Below are 25,838 nucleotides of genomic sequence, written 5' to 3' on the forward strand. Positions count from 1 at the left end.
TTACTGGAACTGTGAGGAGAAGAAATGTGTAACTACCATGGGTGGTGGTTGGTTTTGGTGGTTGTTTTTGAGGGGTGTTGCTGATTTGATTTTGCGCCTATGTTGTGAATTCCTGTTATTAACTTTTTGCCATTGGAAAGTTTCAAAGCTTAGCAGGAAAATAAAGTCAGCAAGTGGTAGAAATTTGAAACATTTTATAAAGCAGTAGGGGAAGTATAGAAATATTCTGTTCAAAGATCCTGAAGGAATTTAACTTCATTCCTTTACAAGTATTCTGGTGCATATTCTGGTTTGTCTTTGTCAGAGCAGTGAGGCCAAGACTCCCATGCGGAGTCGTGAGGTTAATAACTAACCAATTAATAACCAATAATTAACCAATATCATCTTTCCTCATTGTGTGTTCTGTCACATTGCAGTACGTTCTTTCCAAAGCATTCTTGGTGAATGGTTTGGCTTCCTACCATAGGCCACTGTGATACAAGACCTTCTTTAAAGAATAATGGTGAGTCTGTTCCTATGAGGTGTTAAGTGATTTATACTGAGTTATAATCAGACTCAGCTTCTTTGAACTTTGCTAAGTGGTAAGGTTACCCACAGCTTGGTTTCAAGTTTTTTAGCTGGATGATTCTAGCAATACGTATGATAGATACCATGCTGGTGACATAAACACACATTTTGCCATCACGGGTAATGCGACCAAAGTGGGACCTTAGCCTATCTGGCACAGCTTTCATGGGACTCCAAAATAAGTAAGAAACATCCCTCCCAGGCTACATTTTTTCCAAGATTCTATTTATCAGCTGCGTGAAAATGCCTTTCAAACATGATAGTTCTCCATAGCCCTCTCTCACACAACCCCATCTGCTCACTCTGAAATTGCAAACTGAAAGTCAAAACAAGAAAATCTTTAACCCCAGGAGGAAAACAGATCAGTGTGATCAGTGCAGTCCACAGGCTTTTGGTAATAACAATTCTTCAAGGAGTAGAGATTAGAGATTATATAGGCACACAGAAACCTTGTGTTCCTGCAACAGCACCTATGCACATCCCTGCACTAAGAACATGTGGGCTCTGTCCTTTAATTATCTTAATGGGACAGCAATAAGATGTGCCTCTGCAAGTTAGAGGATGATACTACTATTATTATTAATGCACATGTATCCACTTTATCTAATCCTTTCCACACTATCTTAGAGAGACAGCATTTTCTTCCAGTTCTCTCTTTTATATTCAGCTTCTTTCTTTTACACTGTACGACTGAGACAGCTGCTTTGGCCTCTTTACTAGGTGTTCATTCTCTCATCCCAAATGCTTTTTACTTTATGACCTTACACCTAAAAGACGTAGCTAGTGTGTATGTGCCAAATTTATCCATCACAGCTTTTGATTTGATGAAGACAAACTCTCTCCTACCAGAGTCTTGAAGCTTTCATCAGTACTTAAATAAATTAGAATCAGAAACATTTTAGAGTTGTTAACAGATTGTATATGAATTGAGAATTATCAGCTTTGTAATTGAAATATCAGAGACCCATCAATCATGTTTTCACTAAGTTACTAAAAAAATGCATCCTTTGCTTTTCTTAAGATTATTTTTTCCTTGGAGTCTCTCCTGGTTGGTATGGTGCAGCTGTGAAGTATGTATATTATTTTCTTTCATAATGACTTTCATTCTCTAATTTATTACCACACAATAATGTTTCAACTACATTTCTTTTGCCTTAACTGACTTCAAGCCCTGGCTGGTCTGCCAGGTTGGATCTTTCCGTCTGTTGTGGATGTTTGCTCTACAAACAAAATCTAGGTCTTCAGCAACACTTCCCACTTACCCATGCCAATATTTGTTATCCGCTTCACTACCCAGTCGGTAGCAATGCCAAGCAGCAACATCAAGAGAATACAGGCTTTTCACTTCAGCAGTCACTTTGAACTACTGGTTGTTTTTTGCTGTTCAGGGGAATTTATGTTATGGCATTGATTTTGATACTTAATAACACTACAGAATCAAACAAATCTAAAGATAAAAGACAAATACCACCCAATTTTATGACCAACATGGTGTACTTTCCATGCAATTCTCTCCCTCCCATCTCCAGCTGAATAGAGTTTAAATTCATTGTGTTTACCTTACACCTCATACTGCTCATATTCTGTGGGGTTTTGTTGTTTTTTTTCTGTTTTGCCATTAACACTCCTAACTCTACAACTTCTATTGCTATAAAAGGTGCAAATGCCCCCTTTAAGGTGTGCCTTTTCTTCCAGAGATAAAAGCAAGCTTCTTTTCTTTAATGGTATGGTCTGACAATCAACAGAGGCCACATGTCCTAACTGGAGGACAACCATCAAAACAGCATAGCAGTAGCCAAGAAACAACTTCAAAATTCAGAAGGTGCATTCACAGGAAGGAGTCTTTTAACCAGTAGTGTCTGCAAGATTGGAATCTCAGTAATTCCAAAACCTCACAATTACATTTATCATCTTATAATCACCATATAAGAGCTATCAGAGTGGGATTGCTACATTTGTCCCCTCTGTCAGCACCACAGCCGGGGTGTGAGAAAACTCATGCCTTCACACTACAGCAATATAACTTGTCTCTTGTTTCGGGCTGTATCTGACGTGTCAAAATCTGAGGCCAGAGGGAATCCACAGTGCTGTTCTACTGCAAAAAACGCAAAGCAGAATCACACATTCCTTGACGAGCAATCAAAGGTAGCAACATCCACTCCTGTGATGCCACAGGGTACCTTTCACATGACTACATGCATGTACCTGAGTCATGTAACCCTGAAATGCTGCATACAAATTATATTACAGGTCACATGAAGCCTCATGTGCCAGTAGATTAAAAATACTGTCCATGATGAGCATCATGATCAGTAATGCTGTTTTATCACAGCAGAATTTCAGGTACATGAACTTCTTTTCCTAGAGTATATTTTTATGCTGTAGCACATTTTCTATTCATTGTGGAAGATATTTTCACCTACTTTTCCAATGCCTTTTAACATTCCTGCATGTCAGCAGGCAGACCTTTGGACAAAAAAGGAAATACATTTCCTTTCCAGAAAGCTGTCTTTTAGAAGCTTATTCCCATTTATAAATAACTTTACAGGAGGAGAGACACTCTTTCAGGACTCATTTCTAGACCACTCTGTGTTTTACTCATTAAAAACCACAGTGATGATGCCGAATAGCTGAAGTAGCTAAAATTAACAGTAGTCCTATGACTGTACTAGGAATAGATTATGTAGTTTTACTGTGTTTACTTTGTCCATTTCTTGGAAAGTTTTTTTTTTTCCTAAATTTATGAAATGGAGGTATTTTTATAAACAAGGCATCATTTTTCCTTATGTTGTGTTTTCTTTTAAAATAAAAGTTTTAAATTAGAAATGGATTTTTTTTTCCTCATTTTCTTTTATAACGGACAGTGCGGATGGCTGTGCCATGAGGTTAATGCATAGACTGCAGGCTTAACACTATACAGGAGAAGTTACCCAAGTGTTATTTAGGTATCGCCAAGAAGCCAACTGGTTCAAGAGCTGAGCAAGCAGCCACTTTGACTATAGATTTATAATCTATAGAAACAACAGTTCCAATATGAGGTTCAAAATTGACAGTGTTTACATTCAGTTGTATTGCTGCAGTCTTTATATCTGTTAAATAAGGGTTGGTTGTATCAGGACTTTCAAGAGATTTTGCATATTGAGTGCAGCAACATATCAGTAACATTCTTATCACTGTGGCACCTACACAAAATCAGATGTAAACTCACAAGAGTGAAAAGGGCATGGAGGATAATATTTGAAGCTGCATTAATGGCATTTCTCTAGTAGTAGTGCAGCAGCAGTGTATCTCCAAAGAAAACAGCAGCTTATGAAAATTGCCACCTGACATGCTGTAGGGAGAATGACACAGACTTTATCTGGCTACTCAGATGTTTCATTATTCTGCTTATGAAATTGTCCATATCTGTCTACACTTTAGGCCACGTACATCCCACAGTAAAAGAGTTAAGGAAAAGTATACACCAAAAATTGTGTTATATTTTATACTGTTTAAAGAAAAGCAGCATAACTTTTAAATTGAGTGAAACGGTTTATTTACTTTTTCAGAATTGAACATCAGAGACGAAGGAAAGTTTGTCATAAGGCAGCAGATCTTTTCAGGAAAAAAAAAGGCCCAAAACGAGTGTGAGAAGAAACATTGGCATAATTAAAGCTCTCGGGGAGGCACAGCTAACTGGGATTCTCAGCAGAGGTGTCCAAGTCCCTCTGAGGGATGAAGAAAAAAGAGTCTGAAGCAATTTCTTTCAGACTCTTCCTGACTTTTTGCAACTCGGGAAATTTCATTACAGGCGTTTCCACTGGTTTTATAAACATTGGCAACATTACTGAAGACCATATTGTTGCAGGTGCAGCTGTCTGTAGTACTGTGCCGATTAAACTTTGTCAGGCCAATGGTATTAAATACTGGCAGTCACACAAGTGCTAGCATTAAGAAAGAGCAGTTTGGATGGTGCAGACTCAGGTAGCCTCAGAAAGCTGCAGAGACCAACAGCTGAGCCTGTAAATTAAGCCTTTTATAGTAGCAGCTATTGCTTCTATGCAGGCATGTGAAGCTGCTGTATTATTTCTTGAGAAACTGGAGCATAGTCTATCATTCCTTATGTCAAAGCATCTGAGGAATGAACCAGGGAAGATCCCATACAGAGTTTTAGAGTCCATTCTGCATATAAGAAGCACCTAGAAGTAAGATCCTAACCAATTGGTGCTGTGGTAATTTTAGCATCTGCTATATCGAAGAAAATAAAAAAAGCACAGTGACTGGTTTTCCTGAAAAAGAAAAATTACACAAATGATACTCCATCTCCTCTTTCAAAGAGTCAAAGGCTTTTTTTAATGCCATTTTTGAACGTAGAGCAACAGATACTACAGTATTTCATTAGCTTAATTTATACACTATAATAAATAAAACATGAAGATTACAAAGTAAAGCAATATAGCTAGTAAGAATTAAAACTGCTTGTGCACATGCATTATAATTGCTTCTTTAATTATTGATTCTTCATCTCTTTCACTTAACAATGTGGAATTAAGCGCAGGTATCTAAAACTGCTTTCACTCTATTCACTGCCAACTCATTGCCTCTCTGTGTGCTTACATTAATTTCCTTTAACAGCACTCCTATGAGCTGCAGGGATGTTTTTACCTCTGAAGCATCAAGATTAAAGAAAAGGTATTAATCTGTTTCTAACAGGACTTGATTTCTTGATCTTACGAAATACCCAGAATATTTATGGTATAATGCCTGTTGACTTCATTTTCAGTAGTAAGCTACTCTAAATTAGACCCCAGCATCTTAAGATTGGCATTGTGAAAACACATCCCTCAACCCCTTCACAAAATCAGATTCAAGTATGGCACATGGCATCACAGAGATTTTTGATAAAGGAAACCTGGCATCTTACAATTTTTACAGAATTCTTAAAAAACTCTCAGCAGCCTGTCATGATCCTGCTCCTCCCCCTGCTTGCCCTAATTTTTCTAGAAATGACACTGGAATTACATATAAATTATTTCACTGCACAGGTCTGCTCTAAAGGAGAAAAATTTCTTCTGTGCACTGAAAAAAAAAATAGTCATGGCTTGGTGTGCATATGAGGGTGAGGTGGGAAGTCTGTGGTTAACTTTAGGTTTTAATTCATGAAAGGGATAAAGTTGCACAGGTAACATTTACTGTGTGCTGGATTATGTAAATTCAGTATGACTGCATGTAATGAGAAAAAAAGATCAAAGCTAAGAGAGGCCTCATTTCCTTAACCAGCTAGTTGTTTAGTTGTTTTGGTTTTCGGTTGTTTGGGGTTTGTGGTTTTTTTTTTTTACACCTGTTAGTACTACATTTCTCTCCCAGCGTTTTCTTTTTCTTGTACGTACATGCACAAATTGCAGGCCAAAATATCACCTCTCAGTCCACGATTTGACACACCTTTTGTATGCTAGAAGTTACAAAGGGAATGAAAAGGCTACTACATGGTTTAAAGGAGAGCCCAAAGGCTTAAAGACCTGCCTTTAGGAGGAGGTGGTGTCAAGGGCAGACAGCCCACAGCACCCCTGGGGCCTGCAGCCTGTGCGGCCCAGCAGCTGCCATTACACAACATCAGGTTTTTCATATCTGGTCTCTCAGCAGTCACCATCCACAAAGTCATCTGAACCATCTTTAGCTAAGTGAAGGACAATCCCTATCAAGTCTGCAGAACATCAGAAAATACAGGTTGAAAGGAGATCTATATTCCAATCTTCTGCTCACATCAGAGCCAGCTGCGTGGTCAGAGGAGGTGTTGCTCAGGGCTGTCCCCGTTTTGGAGTGTAAAAACCCCGAGGAGCTCACTCCACTGCCCGGCTGCTCTCAGGAGCAACGAAAGCTTATTTTCACCCAGCCTGAACCTCTCATTTCAACTCTCGACTGTTTCTCCTCAGCCTCCCACCACGCCGCACTGGCTGTGTCTTCTCAACCACCTTCCCATGGGTGCTGGGGGCTGCTGTGAGCCCTCCAGCGTGACTTCTTCCCCAGGCTAAATCAGTCCCGACCCTCAGCCTCCCAGCACGGGAGGGGTGCTCTGGCCCGGCCACCTTGGGACCCCGCTGAGCTCCCTCCGGTGTGCCCGTGTCCACCCGGTGCGAGGCCCAGCTAGGAAGGGTAACCGCCTCCTCCCTTCAGTACTCCCGCCCGCCCAACCCGCGGTGCCACTGGCCTCCTTCGCAGCCCGCCAAGAGCTCGTTCCGCCTAATACCAGCGGATTACGAGTCTGCGTGGAGACACAGCCACGGGACTGCAGGACAGCGGCATCCCGCCGCCCGGAACCGCGCCCGGCGAGCCGAAGAGGGCAGGGGGAAGGCGACGCCTGCTGCACACCGGACAGCCTGCCCGGTGCTGTGGCTCGCCTGCAGCGCTCCCAGGCAGCCGTCCCTCTCGTGCAAGTGTCCAGACTGCCCCGGTGCCACCCCCGACGCCCACCTCACCACGCAACTCCCCCACCGAAGAGCCCAACCCCACCGCACCCCTCACGAGCGGCGGCTGCTGGAAACGGCCCAGCAAGAGGGGGCGGGGCCAGAGCTCCCGCTGTGACGATTGACTGGAGCTCCAACCAATGGCATCGGGGCGCGGGGGCGGGCATGGCGCGGATTGGCCGTGGGGCGGTGCCGGCGGGGGGTTCTCCCGTACTGCGCTGACGGCTGCAGTTGCAACTTCGGTATCGTGTGCGAGGCTGGTCGGTGGTAGGCGTTCGGGCAGCAGGTACTGGCGAGGAGTGGGTCCTCGAGCGCTGCGACCCGCAGCCCTGCCTCCCGCTGGCGGGGGACGCGGCAAGAGGGCGCTGGGCAGCCGCAGCGCTGCGGCGGAGAAGGGGGGCGGCTATGCGCTGAGGGGCCGCTTTGCCCTGCATCCGTCAGCGCTTTCCGCCGTCCGATGCGGGATGCGGGGGCTACGGGCGGGGCCGGGCCGGGTGATCGTCCTGTGGGCCGAGTTGCCCCCTTTCTCCCGGCCCCGAGCGGCTGCTGGGCGGGTGGGAGGTCGGTCGGTCGGTCGGTCGGTGAGGGCTGTCAGAGCCGGGGACGGCAGGGGGCGGCAGCGGCCCTGAGGAACCGTGTCCGGAGCGGTGGCCTGGGTGGGGGAGATCATCTCGGTGCCGCAGCCCCTCCTCGCCCTGGGGCCTTTCACCTCTCCTGGGCGGACAGGAGTTTCTGAAGGGGCCGGCTTCTCCCTCCCGCGTCTCCGCCACGGGTTTGGGCGCTACTTCCAGCGAGTTGCGCCGCGGGCAGCAGCTCCTCGCCGCTCAGGTTCAAATCTCCCTCGCGGGGCTGCCCCGGCGGGCACTGCCCGCCCGCCGCTCTGCCCTATGAGCCTGCCGGGGCAGGGCCCGTCAGCGCTGGGCGTGCTCCCGCGGTCCCGCCCGGACTCGCATCTGCTGCCGTGTCGCGTCCGCCACTTCCTCGTCAGAGACAAGGAGGAGAGGAGGATTTTTCCCTGAAAATATGTCCCGTTTTCTGCTGGTTACTCTCCCGCACCCGTCGGTGCGAGAGGAGTGTTTAATTTTTTTTCCTTTTCCTGCTAGAACACCACTCCTCATTCTGATAACTTCATCTGTTTGCATCTTGGGCAGTTTCTTTCAGCTCTAAGTGAGCAACTGCAGAAAAATGTGCTAAATAGAATTCTGCACTAGAGCTGTTTATCGGTAATTAGGTAGGGGATGAAGTTGAGGAAGACTGTGCATTTGTAATTTTCTTAAGAGACTGAAAGTCAGCTTAGAATCCTATTGTGTGTGTTCTTTATCTATTGTTATAAAAAGTTTACCTTTCAACATGTGATGACCTGGCCTCTGTGTGAACATTAAGCACTGACAGCTTTAAAAAACTGAGGTGTTATTTATAAATTTAGGTCCAAAGTTCATCTCCTATTATTGTTCTTGGGGAGGCTTTGATTACAGGGCAGTAAAGTCTGAATACTCTCAAAAGAGCTATTAACTCTGTGGTAACATTTTTAGTGCATCATTTTTCCACAGATGAGGATACCGCTGAGTTGAAGATAATGCCTTCTGATGTTAATAGTACTGTGCATGCATGTGTATGGCTGGAATGGGCTTAAGGGAGGTTACTGTATGAATGATCGCCGATTGACAGAAAGGGAGTTGGTTTGAGGGTTTGTCATCTTAATGATTAGGATTTCCAGAAACAGCTTCTGAAATAAATCACTGACTGGGAACAGGTAATAGCCAGCTAGGGAGTAAACTTAGGTTAAGGTGCTTTGATACCTGTAATGACTAGCAAGCAGATCAGTTAGTTGTTTTTTTTTTTTTTGTTGTTGTTTTGTTTTTTCTTCATGTAAAGCTGTCTAAGACCGATTTTTAATTAAAACAGTCTAATTTATAGCCTTTTCATTGACAGGTAGTGCTTTACTTGGCTTTGCTGCCTCATTTTCCAGTCTGCTAGCATGGGTGCTTCCAGAGTGTTAGTGAAATGCAACAAGCACGTAGTTGTGCAAAACTTAGCCTTCAGCAAGATCTCACAAAAACACATTTCCAGACCTGGAGTGTTTGGAATAAAAAGCGGTGTGATATTTTTAAGTTTCAAACATCAGATAAATTCAGCTCCTAAGCTGCAGAGCTGTCCGGTTATAGAACAGACCTAGTTCAGAACCAGTTTTGTGCCATCCTGGGTTACACAGAAGCAGTCCTGAAAGGGTGTTCAGCTGAAGCATCCTGCTTCAGCCTACTCTACTCCTTCCCAACAAGTTTCCATTTCTGCTTGCCATGCTGTTTTCTATCTGGTCTTAACCTCTACGGTGGGAAGTTAAACTGCTTTCTCTTGCTTAAAGTTCTAATGAGTTTGATTCGCTTTGTGCTTATGCTGTGACCTTCCCTTTCATGTTCTCAGAGGTTATGGATCTCAACGTTTGTATCAACAGTCTGTACCCATGGCAGATGGGCTTGTATTGTAGCAATATCATTTAGAATGGTCCAGACAAGGCTTTCAAAAATTGTACATATTCTGTGCGCACACATCTTGCAGTAAAGAAGAGGGAGAGTTCAAACTGAACAGTCAGGGCCATGTGGAATAGACTTCCAGGCTTCAGTTCTTTGAAAATATAGCTGTTGTTCCCCTTCCAGTTTGATAAATCTCCAGCAATTGCAGTCAATTCATAACAGATTTTATTACCACTTTTTGATACGACTTAAAAAGTAGGAGGAAATGCAGTCCTCTGAAGCCCTTCTGACTTGTTGATGTGAATTAATGGAGTTTCAGCAGCAACACTGAATATATCTCATTTAGAGAGGGTAACCTGAAGAATAATTGCATTTCTTATTGTATTCAATATAATCTGACTAATTTAGTGAGGTCAGATATAGTCAAAATATGCATTTTTCATGTAGCCATCTCCTAAGCATACATTTAAGGATGAACAACATGGGTCATAGAGAATGAGAAAGTGTTCTGGGAAGTAAATACATTTGAAAGACATATTGTGGGTTGTGAATAATAATAATTTGCACATAAGTTCTCTGTAAGTTGTTGTTAAAATTAAACTAGGCATATAAACAATTTATAAAATACATGACAAGGTAATAAAACCTGTCTGTAGTTGGTGCTTTTGTGATTTGTTTTGGAATTCTGTGTTCACTTTTGGCATTAAACTTTACAAAGTGGAGAGTAATAACCTGAAAGAATTGCAGAAGTTACATGAAGGACTGGAAAGCATGTTTCAGTACAAAGATTCATCTATTTAAGGATTAAAAAGGGATGGAACAAACTAAAATGGTGATAGTTGTGCGTGTAATGTGAGTGACAACCATTAATCATGGCTATGAAAAGATTTAGTGACAGGAAAAGGATCTAAATGGTTTACATTAGTAATAGTTATGTCTCTAGTGCAGTACTCTAATTGTTGAAAGAGGACAGGTTTTCTACATTTTGTTTTACTGTGTGTAAATTTCAGTAGGCTCAAAATGGTTTTACCGAAGGTTGTTGTGTATAGCATATTTGCCATTAGATATCTTTAAAGCAAGATTAAATGCTTTCCTGAGAAAGATGTACTAATTCTAGTGGTGTTTTCATTCTGGAACTGATCATAAGTTGGGGGGATCAGGAGGAGGGAAGGTGGGCTTTCTCCTCATTGCATGCAAAATTAACCCAAGAAAAGTAGTGCTGGAAAATGATTTGTTGTATACTTGAACAATGGCGGGACACAAGAAGGGAGGATGGGAGCAAGAAAAGGGGATGTGGAAGTGTCTGATTGTGTTATAGCCTAGGTTATACAAGAAGTCAAACTACATTGTACGGGGTTATTTTCCGTTTTCTGAACTGAAAGACTTGACTTAAGAGTGTTAGACTTTACAATTAACTGCCACACTTCCATTTTTTTAGAAGGAGAGATAATCAAAGAGCAAGTTAAATGACTGTGTTGGTGGTTTGTTTTTTGTTTTTTTTTTTTCTTCCTATGAGAAAGGTCGTTCACATTTACAAAAGGTATTTCTCATTTTAGCACAGTTCAGTTTCACTTTGGTTTTCTAATTCACTCAGTGGGTGGGATAGTTTTCGATGTAATTTGACTCCAAATTTAACTCTTTCTGACAGGCAAAGAAGATATTGTGCTGTTACCCAGTTGTCACAGTTGACTGGATTCTACTAATTTTCAAGACTTCTACTGGAGTGAAAGGTAACTTGTGATTAATTTTTTTTTTTTAATGTCAGAAAATTCACTGTAGGAATTTACTAAATAGGTGAAGTTCTGTGTTCTGTTTCAACTTGTCCAGTATTTCTACTGTTGTAATAAATTTACATGGTTTAAATTGTCAGTTTTGTAATCTTATAGAGGAAAAAACATACTAGCGATACAGTAAATATTTAGATTTTTAGCAAATCTTACTTATTAATTAAAATGTTTGTGATATAAACTCTTCCGTGAAGGTAATTTTACTGGTAACTTATTTCCTACATAGACTTCACTTTGAGTGCTTTGTGAAGATTTACACTCTTAAGTGTAGGCCACATCAACAGATCATTGATTAATTAATATTGGGTAATCCAAAAATAGCCATTCTCTTTGGCTAGTCAAATAAGAAAAGAATGTTCTGTGTATGGTATGAGGTTATAGGCTTGCATGTCATGCAAGTGGGGCAGCTCAATGGGAATACAGGCTTGTTTATTTTAATTGGCATGGAGGAAAAAAAATGTTTGTTTCCATTGCAGTAGTGACTGATAGGTTGGTGGCACTGTGCAAACACTACATTACAGCAACTATGCAAGTGCTGTTGTCTGCCCAGCAAGCTGTGTAGGCATTGCTGACAGTAATGCTGAATGGCACTGTCTGATTTCAGTTTCCAGCTTCTGACTTCGTTTCTCCATTTTATATTATTCATGTAGCTCCTTATATCTGATATACTACCTTGAAAATAGAAGCAGTCAGGAGAAATCTATGGACTAGATATGTAAAACTTGAAACCCAAACAAAACACGAATCCTTTTTCCAGTAATTCTTTTCACCTTCTTGCCTTCTACGTTCCTGCATTCTGTGTTATCTTCCTAGTTCTAGGGGAAAACTGGGCTGCATCTCCTTTAATTCTTCACTCAGTTGTAGGTAATCTTTATGAGGTCTCATAAAGAAGAATTTCAGATGCTTACCTTTTGCTCTGCACATCACATGTTTCATGACTGGACTTACAAGATTCTCTGAAGGCCTGACCAGCTAGGTTGGCCTCTTGTATAAAAACTGATTTTCTGGCTCTGAATACTCTCAGAAGCAGGTAGTTATATTTTATTGGTTTTTGGTTATTTTTTTTGTCTCTCTAATGGAGATAAGGTCCTACTGCCGTTCATCTGTGTAGTGCTTTCATTAATAGTACCTTGGCTCTTCAGAGACCTTATTGAGAAGGAGCATTGCAGGAAGATACTCCCTGTAAAACTGGAGACTGTCAGCGTCTAGGGGGTTAACTGGATGTTTTACTTGATACTGCATCTACCATGGTGCGCATATTCATTTGTGTTGGTTTCTCTTCCCTGCATTCTTTCTGACCTGTCTTCTAACTTACCTTGCTGTTAAGTGATGCAGCCTGTGTGCTCTATGAGGTCATTGTTAGAAGACTTTGATACTGAATGGTAAAATAGTGTTGGCCAAGGGCAGTTTAAAGGGAACTGTGTATTGCCTTGGTGCTCCAGATTTGAATTTTCCTTTTGCTTCTACATTGTCTATATGGTTTTCTGTTTGCAAAGTGGTAGTTCTGGAAAAAAGTTCCGTAGAAGATGTTCAGTTACCAGAAAATAAAAATAGACTAAAAAAGTGTGGGCTCTTTGAAAGATCAGTTTCATCTTAAATTGCTTACACTGATGACAAAGCAGAGTTTAACCAAATATTTATTGTTGAAATTACTCTATAATTAGTAGTGTTGTACAGCTAAATGTAACACCAGATTTTACTGTAAATTACTGCTATCCCATTACTGTGGCTTGAGAAGTATAGACTTTAACTGTGGTATTCTTTTTAGTGGCCTGAATAAGAATTTGACTACAGTGTTTTAAGAAGATAGTTTTTATATTTTTAATAACATTCTTCAGTACATATTTAAAATGCATGATGTGCTGTCTTACCACAATGGAAAATTAAAACAGCTTTTTCTAATTCGAAACATTCAATTGTCCTGTATATGGGATTAAAATGTATATTCTTGTTGCAGGCTTTTGAATGTGGACTAGGCAAACTTTTAAATTCTGATTGACTCAGCATATATCCTGCTTCTTCTGAAAATCAAACCAAAATTAGAATATGATGATAAAAATACGTACTTAGGTTTCATGTTTGTGGAAAGCAAGAATTCATTAATAAAATATTTTAGAGTACACTGAGTCAAGCTCCTTTGAGTTTGAACATTTTGACTTTGGCACTGCAAGTTCTTTTTCAATTTCCAAATTGAACAAGTTTTGTACTTTGTAGTCAGTATATATAAATGAACTGTTTGCTGTTTCCTAAGCTGGAAGAAGCCTCTTTATCCCCTGTTTGGCTTACTCCTTTATGAAGTTGTACTTAAATGCTGTACTTAAATAATACAGTAACTGCTGTTGTTCCATCATCAATTGGTTAAAGAAATTTGGTGAAAGAGCAAGCCAGTACATCACTGATACTGTCTTAGGGCACTGGATCCTTTTCCTTGAATAGCTTTCTGGGTACTTTTCCTTTTAGGATATTACATTATTGGACCATGAATCTGAAGCAAATGTCTGGAGGAAATGAGGTGGGGAAGTGGAGCAGAAGCCACTATCAAAACCCAAAGAATGTCACAGCATAAACTTCATACTTAAGTGCATGTTTGGTCTTATGGCTGCTTTGTCCCCTCTGTAGCGAACGGTTTTGTGTTGCAGTGATCTTTGACAGCAAGCTACCTACCTAATGGTAAGAGGCAGCTGCTTGGATCAAGGCTGAGATTGCTACATATCAATACTACTACTTCTGTACAAACCCCAATTGCAAGTGATATAGTATTAAACCTGTTTTGACCTGTAGTTATCTCATGTTAATTAACTTCAGCTGTTGGATATTTGAACTCAGTTTCAGTGTGCTTTCTATACTGTTTGTGTACTTAAGGATGTGTCTTATAGAAAGCAATTAATGTTTAATGAGATCTGTGCACTTACAGTTTTTCTTTCCCCTCCTATCCTTGAGTATGACATTTGCTTACAATGAGACCATTGTAACTTTTTCTGAGTAGATTGTAATATTTTCATTCAGAAGGGTAAGACACATTTCTGAAGACTGAGATCCGTATTCTCAGACTTTCTCTTAATTCCATTCAATAGAAAAGGTGAAACATGTAGCATATTAAAACAATTTATTTTTTTTTTCTCAGTTGAATTTAGTCAGAATGTAATTTCAGAAAGTAAGGATGCTGTATGTAAGTGAATTTGGGAGTACTCCAGTCCTGCATTGCAGGTGAGAAAATGCTGGGTCGAAAAAGGTGCCTTCTCCATAAAAGTGTTCTATAAAATGACTTGCATCACTAGAGGTTTATGTTTAAAAACCTCATCCAAAACTAAAATGAAATCTTAATACAGAGCATGGTAGTGAATGACAGTGTTCTGACTTGGGGAGAGTGCCAGCATGATTGATTCAAATAGAATAGTTTTAAGAAACCACATATAACAAATTTAACTGGATATTCCTGCTTTTTGAAGACCTGAAGGGGCTGAAGATAGAGACCTTTTTACCATGGCACACCCCCATCCATCTCCCCCCACACCTGTGCGGACTTGTTTTGGCAAATTTAGTAAAACATAGAACCCTACATTTTACTTTTATCCGTCAATCATTCCAAGATCAATAATTCTGATAGGGTATTTGCAGTCTTAACTGAGTTACTGGCTGGGCTTAAACCGTGACAACTAGAGATAAAGTATCAAATGTGAGACAGTTCTTTATGGAGGAAAAGTTTGTACGATTTTGGCTTTGATAGAAAAGCATGATGCTGGCAGCTTCATTACTTGTCTGTTACATATCATAACTCTCTTTTTTGTGTTTCAAGAAAGCCTAATGAAGCCCTATAAAAATACCGATATGTTAGCTGAAGTGTATTTTACTATGCTGACTTATTCAAAAGTTGAAATAATTTAACTGTTCATCTTGAGGAATCATGGGACTTGGAAGTACTGGGCTAGGAATGTTTTATTTGTTGCCTGCAAATGGATTTTTAAAAGCCTATGTGAAAAACCAAAACATGCTTCCCATATATTGGGAGCAGATTTGATTCACTTATTTTTTTGCTTTTATAGAAATGCAGCTTCTTTGCTTTTTTTTTTTTTCAGACTTTTGTTCAGTTCCCCTGGTTTTGTTTTAATTTTTTTTTTTAGTTTTTTTTTTTTAGTTTTTTCTTCATTCTCTTAACTTTCATCACAGTGGAGCACCTATGAGGAAGGTGGTTGGTTTACCATAAAATTCCCCAGCTGTTGGTACTGGTTTAGAGTATGCCATATGCTTTAGATAAAGGATGAGACATATGCCATATATAGCAGCATTAAACCTTTGGACTGGGACCACATGAAAACAGTTTTTATTGGATGAACTGTTCAGTCACTGTCATGAGCCCTAATTTTCTAGAAACATCTTGTCTACATAAACTGTTGAATGATGTGGGAAGATTAATTTGCCTGGTGAAGTTTTTTTGTTGTTGTTTTAAGGTTGGTGGTTGGGTTTTTTTTTATGCGTTAGAATTTGTATTACATGGTGTATGAGGAAGTTATCTTAGTCCTTGCTTGAAGTTTTAAGCATCAGGAGCTAGCACAAGATGATATTATAAAATGCATTGACATTGCCATGGGATTTTTTTTTTTTTTTTGTCTCTTCCAACCTTAGTAACGGCTTACGACTTTTTTTACTAGGAGTTAATTGTAGTTTTCTTGAGTGCTGGTTTCTTTTGGTCTATTTGTTATTGGATGCTGTTCTCTGTTAAACTTGAATCCATTTTTAATTAAATTTTGCAGTTTCCCTCTTTGAAGTAATTTTTTAGTAGAAAAGGTAGTTTGTTATATATGTGGGGTTTTTTTGGTGTTTTTTTTTTTTTTTAAATTTTAGTCAAGTTAGTTGACTTAATATATATATATTTGAGCTGAAGCTTAGTGGTGCAGTGGGCACTTAGTGCTTCTGGAAGTATGTCCAGCTTTATCAAATTTTTGAATTGTACTGTCTTAGGTAGTTCTTGTGTGTTACCCACAGTTTCTGTGGCAGTTTGTCAGATCTTGATCTTCCACCACCCTCTTCTTTTTAGTATAAAGTGGATTAAAGATGACCCCTTTTTTTCTGGGGGGGGGTGAAACAAAGTAGTTTGCTTGTTTGTTTGTTTTGCAGGGGTATGGAGTTCGTAATTTCTTTCAGAGAAGGACAGCTTCTGCTTCAGGTTCTGCCTCCAACCAGTGTACTGGAGCTGGTCACTTATCTCCTAGTCTATTGCTGCTACATGTATGTGTGGGGAATCTGCGGGACAGCACTGTGTCATAACGCATTTGTCTGCTGTCAGCACCAATTCTTGAAATAATCTCTTCCTGATTTGAGGAAGAGGGTTTCTATATGCTTATGGAAAGCAACAGTGTTTCATGACACCTGTGACTCAAATTGCATCTGCATAACAAAATCGGACTAAAAATGTCTGATTTTGTACAGTTAAATCTTCTTTTTTTTTTTTTTCCCTAGATGATTTCATATGTAGTAGTAATCTCTGATAGTTTCTGATGATTCTGATACTTGAATGTGGAAATTCTCTTAGCGATGTTCCTTTAACTTTCTCACATGGCAGAACAATTTTCTGTGCAGAAACCAACTTGGAAAGTTTTACAGTATATACTTCTGTTATAAAATGAAAGAATAACAATTGTAAAATAGCAACTTTTACATCTGTTAAAATAAAGTTTTACGACTACTCAATATTCTTATTAGAACAGCAAGATTCTGCTATCATGGGAATTACACTTGTACCGTTTTTCAAGTTGCTTGTTTGCTGTTGTTAGGGTATTAAAAAATCTTTTTATAGATGACAAACCATGTTTTGCCAGTAGATTTTTGCAAGCTTCAAATTATTTCTACAGTATCATAAAGTAAAATTACAGAGATTTGTTTTCTTTCAACATATTTTTGCAGAGCATTATTAGTCTCAAATGGTATGTAAACTATGACAGCATGGAGGGAAAATGTGCCACTGTGTAGGAGTGAATTGGAACTGGAGGTACTAGAGACATTTCTAACTATGACACTATTTGTTTGCCTGGTTTATAGCAAAGACTGTGATTTTTTTTTTTTTTTTTTTTTGTACCTTTGGTCATACGTATCTGGTAGGTACAAACAGTAGAACGACAAATGTGGCCACTAATTAGATTGTAACTTTTTTTCTTCAATACTTAACTTGAGCATATTGAAGTTGTGGTATCGGTGGGAAGCTCTGTGTCCATGGATCCTTCAAGGACGGTACGTTTGAACTATTGTTCCTATCATGGGACCTTTAAAACAAGAATGTACTTGGAGATGCCTTTAAAATAGGAGGCTGAGTATATCTGTAGTCCGTATGGAGGTTATGTTACGCAACTGAAGTTGGGCTTCCATTTTCAGCAATAGATGTACTGTTCTGAGTGATTTCCCTCCCTTCCACTTCAGTTCATCCTTTAAAGGCATGGTTCCCTTCATCCTTTCTGCTCCAAGCAAGCACTTTGTAACCTTTCCTCCCCACTTCATTTTCTTCTGTTCTCTTGTCTCTTTTGGTCTCCCCTTGAATTAACTCTGAAGTAAACACTACTGTCGTTTACAAAGTTGTGTACTGCTGAAGAATTGAAGATGGCTTTTCCTCCGCTAGTCATTGCTAAAGAAACATTTGGCATGAGTTGAGAGTGGTCTGATAATATGATGCAAAGGTTGCAAAACTTTGTGTCTACTGTGAGCAGTAAAATGTTACCTGATCTACAGCTGCATTTTTAAATGGTACACTAATATGGAAGGTTTCCTGTTGCTTTATATGAAGGTAGTCACATTCAGGGTTTTAGCTGAAATTGAAACAGATGCCTCAGAATTCTTTGTTTAAACATAGGTAACATAACTATTGCTGCAAATGAGAACCTAATACAGACCCTTACATCAACATAATTAGAATATATTCTTCTCCTGCAAAACCAGGTTAAGTTGAATATCCTCCCATGCAGGACTTGTAAACTTTTGTTTTGAAAAGAGTTGTTGTGCCTTTCACCTGGCTAGACTAAGGGAGATGCCTCATTATCTTCTCAGGTATATCTTCCTTTGCATGAAAAACCTTTCAGTTTACTGACTTGTCTCTATGCTTGGGAACCACTGCCATAGGCATACTTACATTTCAACAATATGCAGTCATTCACATGACAAAGCTGTCTTTTGATGCTGATACCCTGAAGGGCTGGTAATTCTGCAGAGGGCTAAAATATTCTGCAGGAATTTTGCCAGAAGTTCAGTGCTTTTCAGCCAAGAGAATTTGTGTACTATATTCAGTTTTCCAATTTGATCTGGAAATCTGTCATCAGACATCTAGTGATTTGGTTATAATTACTTTTTTGAATCATTTGTATGCTTTATGTTTTTGTTGCTGTTCTTCAAAACACACTTGCAATTTTAGTGTAGAAGTTTTGAGGAACTCTTGTTTAAATTCTTAGCATGCTGCAGGACAAGAAGGGATGGCAAGAGAAAAGTCACTAGTGCGTGTGGAATGAATAGGTACCAGTCCTGGACTTTGACTTCCACTAGCTTTCGATTTCTGATTGCAGTGCTAAAGAGGGTGTTACTTTGGGGGTGATAAATGTGACTTCTCAGTTAAAAAAGTTCTTGCATGAAAATTGTTATTTAGAGTGACATTTATAGAGTGATTTTATAATCTATCACTCATATATATGAATCTGTAAGTTCACACAAAAGAAGGTGCTGATAGGAGCTGATAGGCAGACAGAAAATACATTTTTGGGAAGGATTTGTTGTGGTGAAAATCATGCTTCTTTTACCGCCAAAATGCAAAGACTTATGTATTGAGATACTTCTGAATGCTTTTGAATGATTTTATTTTTGGTGGTCTTATGAGTATTGTATCTATGTCATTCTGCAGCTTACATAAGCATTAGGAGACCCGAGTGTTACTAAATATGAGGTATCTCCTGACCTTTCAGAAAAGGTTGAGATGCCATTATGAGAGTTGTAAATCAGATGTGCTGAGTTTTTGTAATAAGATGCCAAAGATCCGTCACTTTTTTCTCTTCCCCAGAGTCTCAAGAGTATTGTAACTTGATTTATATTGTTTTCTTCCAAGTCAAGAAATTTATTTAAGCAGCTTAAGCTCTACACAGGCTGCAAGTGGACTTCTCTTATGTATTTTACCTCTAACATAGCCTACTGGACTTTGTATTTTCTTCAAAAGAAAAATATATGGAAGTTGGTATAGTCGGTTCCCTGGATGAGACTGAAGTGCTCTATGAATTGTCTGTATGTGAAGATGAGTCTGTGAACTATCACTGCAGTTTTGAAACTGTCCATTGGTGCTCAGATCAGAGGTAGTTGGACTACCCAGCTGTGAGTAAAGGTAACCTTCTGATTCAGGCCATGACACGTGTTTCCATGCACAGTGCTCTCTGTTTCCAGTCTAAGAGGTCACCATGCCCAATAAACTAAACTGCAGCAAATTCTGTGCCCTTGTGATGGGGGGTAAAGAAATGATGCCATAATTTATTTGTAGTCTGAATTGCTGCTGCCAAAATTCCAGAATGACTGTCTAAAGTTTTGCTTTCTCAGATTTGTGAGCTGCAGCAGTTAAGGTGTGTGGGTAACTTTTCTGAAGTAATTAAATTTATACACTGTGATAAGATCACCTGATCCCAGGCCTTCTCTTTCCCAAACAATCTCTGCGTTCTCAGCCTCTCATCATATGGCAGGTGCTGCAAGCCTTGAATCATCTTAGCTGGGCTTGTTCCAGTATATCCTCAGCTCTCTTGTATGGGAGAACCTAAAACTGGATGGACCTGCAAACTGTAATTTGCAGTGGGGGCATTGTGGCAGATAAGTCTGCTGTGAATCTATAGGCATCAGTTAGATATGGGGGAGGGTCCCACTAGTTTGTCTTGTAATGCTGTATCATGTATGGTCTGCGTACCTTTTGCCTGTGATAACCTTGGCACTCCTTACAAGAACATATGGTTCGTATTTGGTTCTCAAGACCAGCTTCCAGGCTCGTATAAGGTATGGTAGTAATAGGATACGATAGGATTAGTGAAAAGACAATCAACACAGAGAATGGGGTTTACTTTTAAGTATGTGTGTATGTATACATAAGAAGTTTGCCTTGTGATTTGTAATGGTTAAAAATAAAAAGTTACATGATTTAGCTTCTGTTTTGTTTCATTTTGATCATTACCTGTACAGGAATATCTTCAGGAGATGTCAAGTGGGATTTGAACTCTGTATGTGAGGATCAGTAGTTAGATTGAGAGCAATTATGGAAATTTTATGACTGGGAGACAGAAGTTAATGTTTCCAATTTCATTTGAGAATTCCAATTCACTTCAGCAGGATTTTTTTTTAAAGAATAGTGAATACTTCTGGTAAAAATGAGTAATTAGAGTGCCTTTTGCTGTCAGGCAAATTTTGCTGCTATACAAACTTAATCTGTGAGTTCTTGGAATCATAGAATCACTTAGGTTGGAAAAGACTTTTAAGATCAAGTCCAAGCATTAGCCCAGCACTGCCCAGTCCACAACTAAACCATTCCCTAAGTGTCACATCTACATGTCTTTTAAATACTTCCAGGGATGGTGACTCAGCCACTTCCCTGGGCAGCCTGTTCCAGTGCCTGACAACCCTTCAGATGAAGAAATATTTCTAAAACCCAATCAAAACCTCCCCTGGTGCAACTTGAGGCCATTTCCTCTTGTCCTGTTACTTGGGAGAAGAGACTGACGCCTGGTCACTGCAGCCTTTGTTCCAAAAACTGTCAACTTTTTTGCTATATCCTTTCTAAGCTTTTAAGTTCATTCATCTAAATATATCATATTTAGCAACTGAAATTTCTGACAGCTTGTCATGAGTAAAACGTCTTAATTCCTCCTCTCCTACAAATAGGAAAAGATGTTAAGTAGCAGAAGGATGTTGCAAGTTAGGGGAAATACAGTCATTATTGTTACCATAGCAGCACTTAAGTCATTTGCTGGGCACCTTTTAGTATGTGGAAAACTCTTTGTCTGTTAGACCTAAATCTCACCTGATTCTTCTTTGGAAACCTTATTATGAAAGTAAGAATTTTCTTAAGTGCCTCAAGATTATCTTTGGCGCGGGGTTTTAGAGTAGTTATTAATACCTCTTTCACATTTATTCTCCAACAAGATCTTTTGAATTTACTGTTAGCTGCTCTTAATTTTTCTTTAATGAGGAGTCTTCTGAAATCGTAGGGTGGGTTTGTCTTGTATTTTGCTAGTATCAGTTGTTCGGCATTACACTAAACTAATTACCAGAACAATTGCCTCAGTGCTGTAATACTGTCTGTTAGCTGATTCCCTGACCTTTGTATTTTTCTTTTCTACTTACTATCTTCTGTTGCCTTTTAAGCATCAGAAGTTATCCATTAATTTATATGTATCCTGTTATTTAATTAAAACATCTGGCAGTGGAAAGTTTGTAGCAGGCTTCCCTTCTAATTTTAACCAAGGGCATGTCATGATTCAAGTGCAAATCCTTCACGTTTATTCCTTTACTATTTCAGACCAGAAGACAACCTATTAGTAGACCACTCAGTAGAGCAGACCCAGCAACAGCTGGGGCCATATCCGAAGAATCTAACCCCCCAAGGTGTTTTGAAGTGTTTCATGAGTAACAGGAGACAGAGTCTCTGTGTTAAATTACAAAACTTGTCCTGGTTGTTGTCCTGAGTTGCTAAGAAAATACGGAATATTCTTAATCAAATGAAGCTGTGTATTCCAGGCAGAGAATTAACTAGGCTTCTTTTAAATGTGGAAACTGTTGTTTCTTTTTCTCTGACCTTAAGCACGTGGGAAAGAAGACAGTTTCTAAGCAAAGGGAAAGGGAAATTGTCTCATATTTATTAAATCCTTTTCCTATCAGGAAGTATGCACCAGGATTATATGCTTGGCAAGCAAGAGTACTTATTTTGGCTCATGCTTCTCTCTTTGTAACTTCAACAGCCTGCCAGCATTGCAGGCAACACTAGCAGGAGTCTGTGTCCCAGGCAGTTTTGATTATAAATCCCAGTCCCTGCAGTGGGGCAGAAAGCTCCATGGGGATGGGTACTGTTTGGTCTCCTTGTCTCCTTTTCCTTCCTTCGTGCACTTGGAGAAAGAGAGGGTAAGGGATATCTGATGAGGGCAAGAAGATGGTCATGCTGATAGTAACCCCTCTGCATCTTTGTTAAATATCCCGTGAATATTGCCTAAACTTGATGATGTTCCAGGCTTGTTGTGATGGAACCAATGATCTGCAATCTAATTGTATCTGAAAGATCTTCTATAAACCATTGTTTGAGTGCACCAACCGCCAGAATTACAAAGGGCATTGCCCACACAGGCATTCCAGAAATTTTGTATGCAGTCTTTTCTTGGTTATCAAATACAAAGGTGATTGTTATTTCAAATTCATAAATATATGGCTGAATCTTTTGTAAAGTTCCTCTGGGGCCAGCAACAGTTACGTTTTCTGTTAAGACTTCATGTGATAGTGATGGCAATTCTGTTAAAGTATCTTGGGTATTTTAAATGAAGTAAAAAATTCTTGCACTACCTTCACTTTCTGAAGTGTAAGGAGAGGCAAATGAAGAGAGTAGATGCACTTGTATGGGAGAGAATCTGAGGGGAAGACTGGGTGTCCAGTTTATGTGAACATTCCATCTACAAATATGTTTATCTTCATTCTGTGGAATGAATATGAAGGGAACCAAGAGAGGTTGTGAATGCTCCATCGCTGGCAGTGTTCAAGACCAGGTTGGACGAGGCCTTGGGTGATATGATTTAGTGTGAGGTGTCCCTGCCCATGGCAGGGGGGTTGGAACTAGATGATCTTAAGGTCCTTTCCAACCCTAACTATTCTATGATTCTATGTAATCATGTATGTCTTTATAACTGACGTCTTCAAGCAAATGTTATTGTATTTAAAACTTTTTTTTTTTTTTGTAATTTAAAAAGCTTACATCTTAACATCTAGGATGGTCCCTGTAATATTAAAGTTAATTCTTCTGGGGACTGGAGACAGATGTGTAAGGAATATTTTGAATAACTTACTTGACTGTAAACTGCTTTTATGGAGCAGTTAAATGCATACTCTGCTTTTGGTCAAAATGTAGTGATGCTTTTGGTTTGTGTGTTTTGTTTTGCTTTCTTTTTTTAAGAAAGGTTTTTAAAGCCAGTTTTCTCAAATACTAAGGAGGTATTTAGCTTCTGAATAGCATCTTAGCATAAAATATAACCTCAACTACTGACATTCTTTTTAACCTCATATACGATATGGATGGTGCTATATCTTAGTGGCATGTGAATTCCCTATCTATGTATTTGGTTGTGTGAAATGTCTTATAATGCTCCATCCCTGACAGTATTCAAGGACAGGTTGGAAAGAGCCTTGGTTGACATGGTCTAGTGTGAGGTGTCCCTGCTCATGGCAGGGGTTTGGAACTAGATGATCTTAAGGTCCTTTCCAACCCAAACCGTTCTATGATTCTATGTTTATAACAAATTCTCAGTGCTCAGCTCAATTTTATCACTTATCTGTTAGGCTGTGGTTTGATCTCAAATGCAGCTTTTTAAGACTGCAACAAGGAAACCTGAAGCTACGAAGACTGAAAACTTTTGTTGCTGTGCATATAGCAGCTACTCTCCGTAATCCAAAGGAATTGGATTAACACAACAACGTATTTGTTCAAGGGAGCACTGAAGTCCTGCCAATAAAAGAAATGTTGAAATAGCTGCATAGTCTTCCACAGTTTCATTTATATTGCCACATGCAAAGTGTTTAGTATCTTACTAGGATCAAGGTATTGAATGTGACATAGTCATGAAGATAAAGGAGGGTTGTTTTTTTTATCTAGCCTGAAATCTGAAAATTGAGTTCATAACTTCTGTAATGTCTGTGCTGCTTCCTGAAAATAGTCACAAGACTAGATTTTTCTGTACAGAGATACAAAAAGTGGATTCCCAAAGCCGGTACCACAGCTTGTAAAGCTTGATCTTAACGTCTAGGTATTTATTTTGAGTCAAGGATCCTGAATTTCTTTTTTGAGGACTTTGTATTTCACAAGCCATAGGCAAACAAAAACTACATTGCTATTACTGCTAGCTTTGATCATATCCTATAGTTCATTTGTTAGGTTGGTATTAATTAGCAGAAAAGGGTTATTGTTTATTTTTCAGATTGCAGCAAAGTCTCTGTTGTCTTTGTAGCGTAAAAACAAACAGAAAGGTTTGATTACTTGCTATAATTGCTTTGGCAGCAGTTCTTATTTAGGAAACTTCTGCCATTGTACAGTTTCCTGGTATCCCCCCCCATTACCACAGAAGAGACTGCTGCTTCAACTTTTCCTATTCATCCTACAAAGACAGAGTTATTGTCCCTTGTTTATTTAGCTAGCTGTTTAGGTAGCTTCTCCCTAAACCAAGGATGTGAAATATTTGATTTCTGACATCAGCTGGGGAGATGCATCTTAAACCAAAATTACACCTGTAGCCTTACTAGATGGTACTTAGCATGCTTCTTCCAGTTATGGAACTGCTTTTTATTCAATTTGTTATAATCCAGCTTAGTTAGGAATGGGCACACTTGATATGCATTGCAATGAAAAGTTGAATGAAAGAGTATTGTAAATTTACTTGTTTTTTCAAGGTTGCAGGTGATGCAAGATTTAACTGGATGAACATCATAGTTAAAAAAATGGTGCTATCATATGTACCAGTGCACTTGTATACCTGTTTGGTATTCTTGAATGAAAGTAGTAATGCTTCCTTCTTTAATAAGACACAAAAATAACACTTAAGAATGAGTCTATGGTTGAGACGTGCTGGCAAGTTGCAGATAGTGCGGGTATCAAGAGCAGTATTGAAGGGGAAATGCAGATGTCAGGCAATAGTTTTTAAAGTACATATATAGCCCGAGTCTGTGTAAAATGCAGGTAGCTGATGGCAGCAGTTCAGTTAAGTGGAACTGTAAACTGAGGGACAGCTGTCATGGGATGAAGAACTTACAGCGTAGCTTTGTAGAGTAATTGCAAGCTTAACACAGAAGAATTTCTCCTGAGGCGCTTCAGGAGGTTCAAGTGAAATAATTCCCAGTGAATTTAGCTATAGCTGGAAACATACTAATTTCTTTTTGTTTCAGTAGTACTATTAACCTGATTGCCTTGTCTACCCACTCTCACCACCTGAAAAATGTTCAACTGAAATGCTTAAAGTAAACCCCTGTAAGAGCTGATAGGAATGATTATACAGGTTTGCCAAACAGCTGCTTGGTTTGAACCAAAAGTTAATGTTGGGGACAAAGAAATAGTTTTAATGTTTTTGGAAGGAGAAAGTATAGACCAAGATTGCCTTTGTTATGTGCTTTGCTTAACTGTCTTTTGTCAAAGAACTGATATGTTGCATGGGGGGCTGATAAGGGCAGCAAAACCTCAGCATAAAACCAAAAGATGAGATTCTCTGGGTAGAGGCTCTGTGTTTTGGCCTGCTTTGGCACAAGGGCTGCTTGAATTTCTCAGGGAGCTGACATTAATCGAAGCATGCAGCCCACTCCTCTGCATCTTGCTCCATCCTGTACTGGCATTA

General features: G+C 39.5%; 1 protein-coding gene across 2 annotated transcripts in view; it reads left to right on the forward strand.

Annotated features, from left to right (window-relative positions):
• The first annotated feature begins 11,132 nt into the window (after nt 1–11,132).
• Nucleotides 11,133–25,838, forward strand: part of EPB41L2 (erythrocyte membrane protein band 4.1 like 2) — a 94,853-nt gene continuing 80,147 nt past the window's right edge. The window contains exon 1 of one of the 2 annotated variants that reach the window (XM_057408404.1): nt 11,133–11,211. The gene's annotated coding sequence lies outside the window, so the exon portion shown is untranslated. The remainder of the gene's footprint in view (nt 11,212–25,838) is intronic. The other variant, XM_057408505.1, reaches the window with a different exon arrangement.

This window comes from Pezoporus wallicus, unplaced genomic scaffold (genome assembly GCF_028554395.1).
Source record: "Pezoporus wallicus isolate ANWC-B61680 ecotype Strahan unplaced genomic scaffold, APGP_CSIRO_Pwel_v1 contig_3817, whole genome shotgun sequence".
NCBI classification, from domain to species: Eukaryota; Metazoa; Chordata; class Aves; order Psittaciformes; family Psittacidae; genus Pezoporus; species Pezoporus wallicus.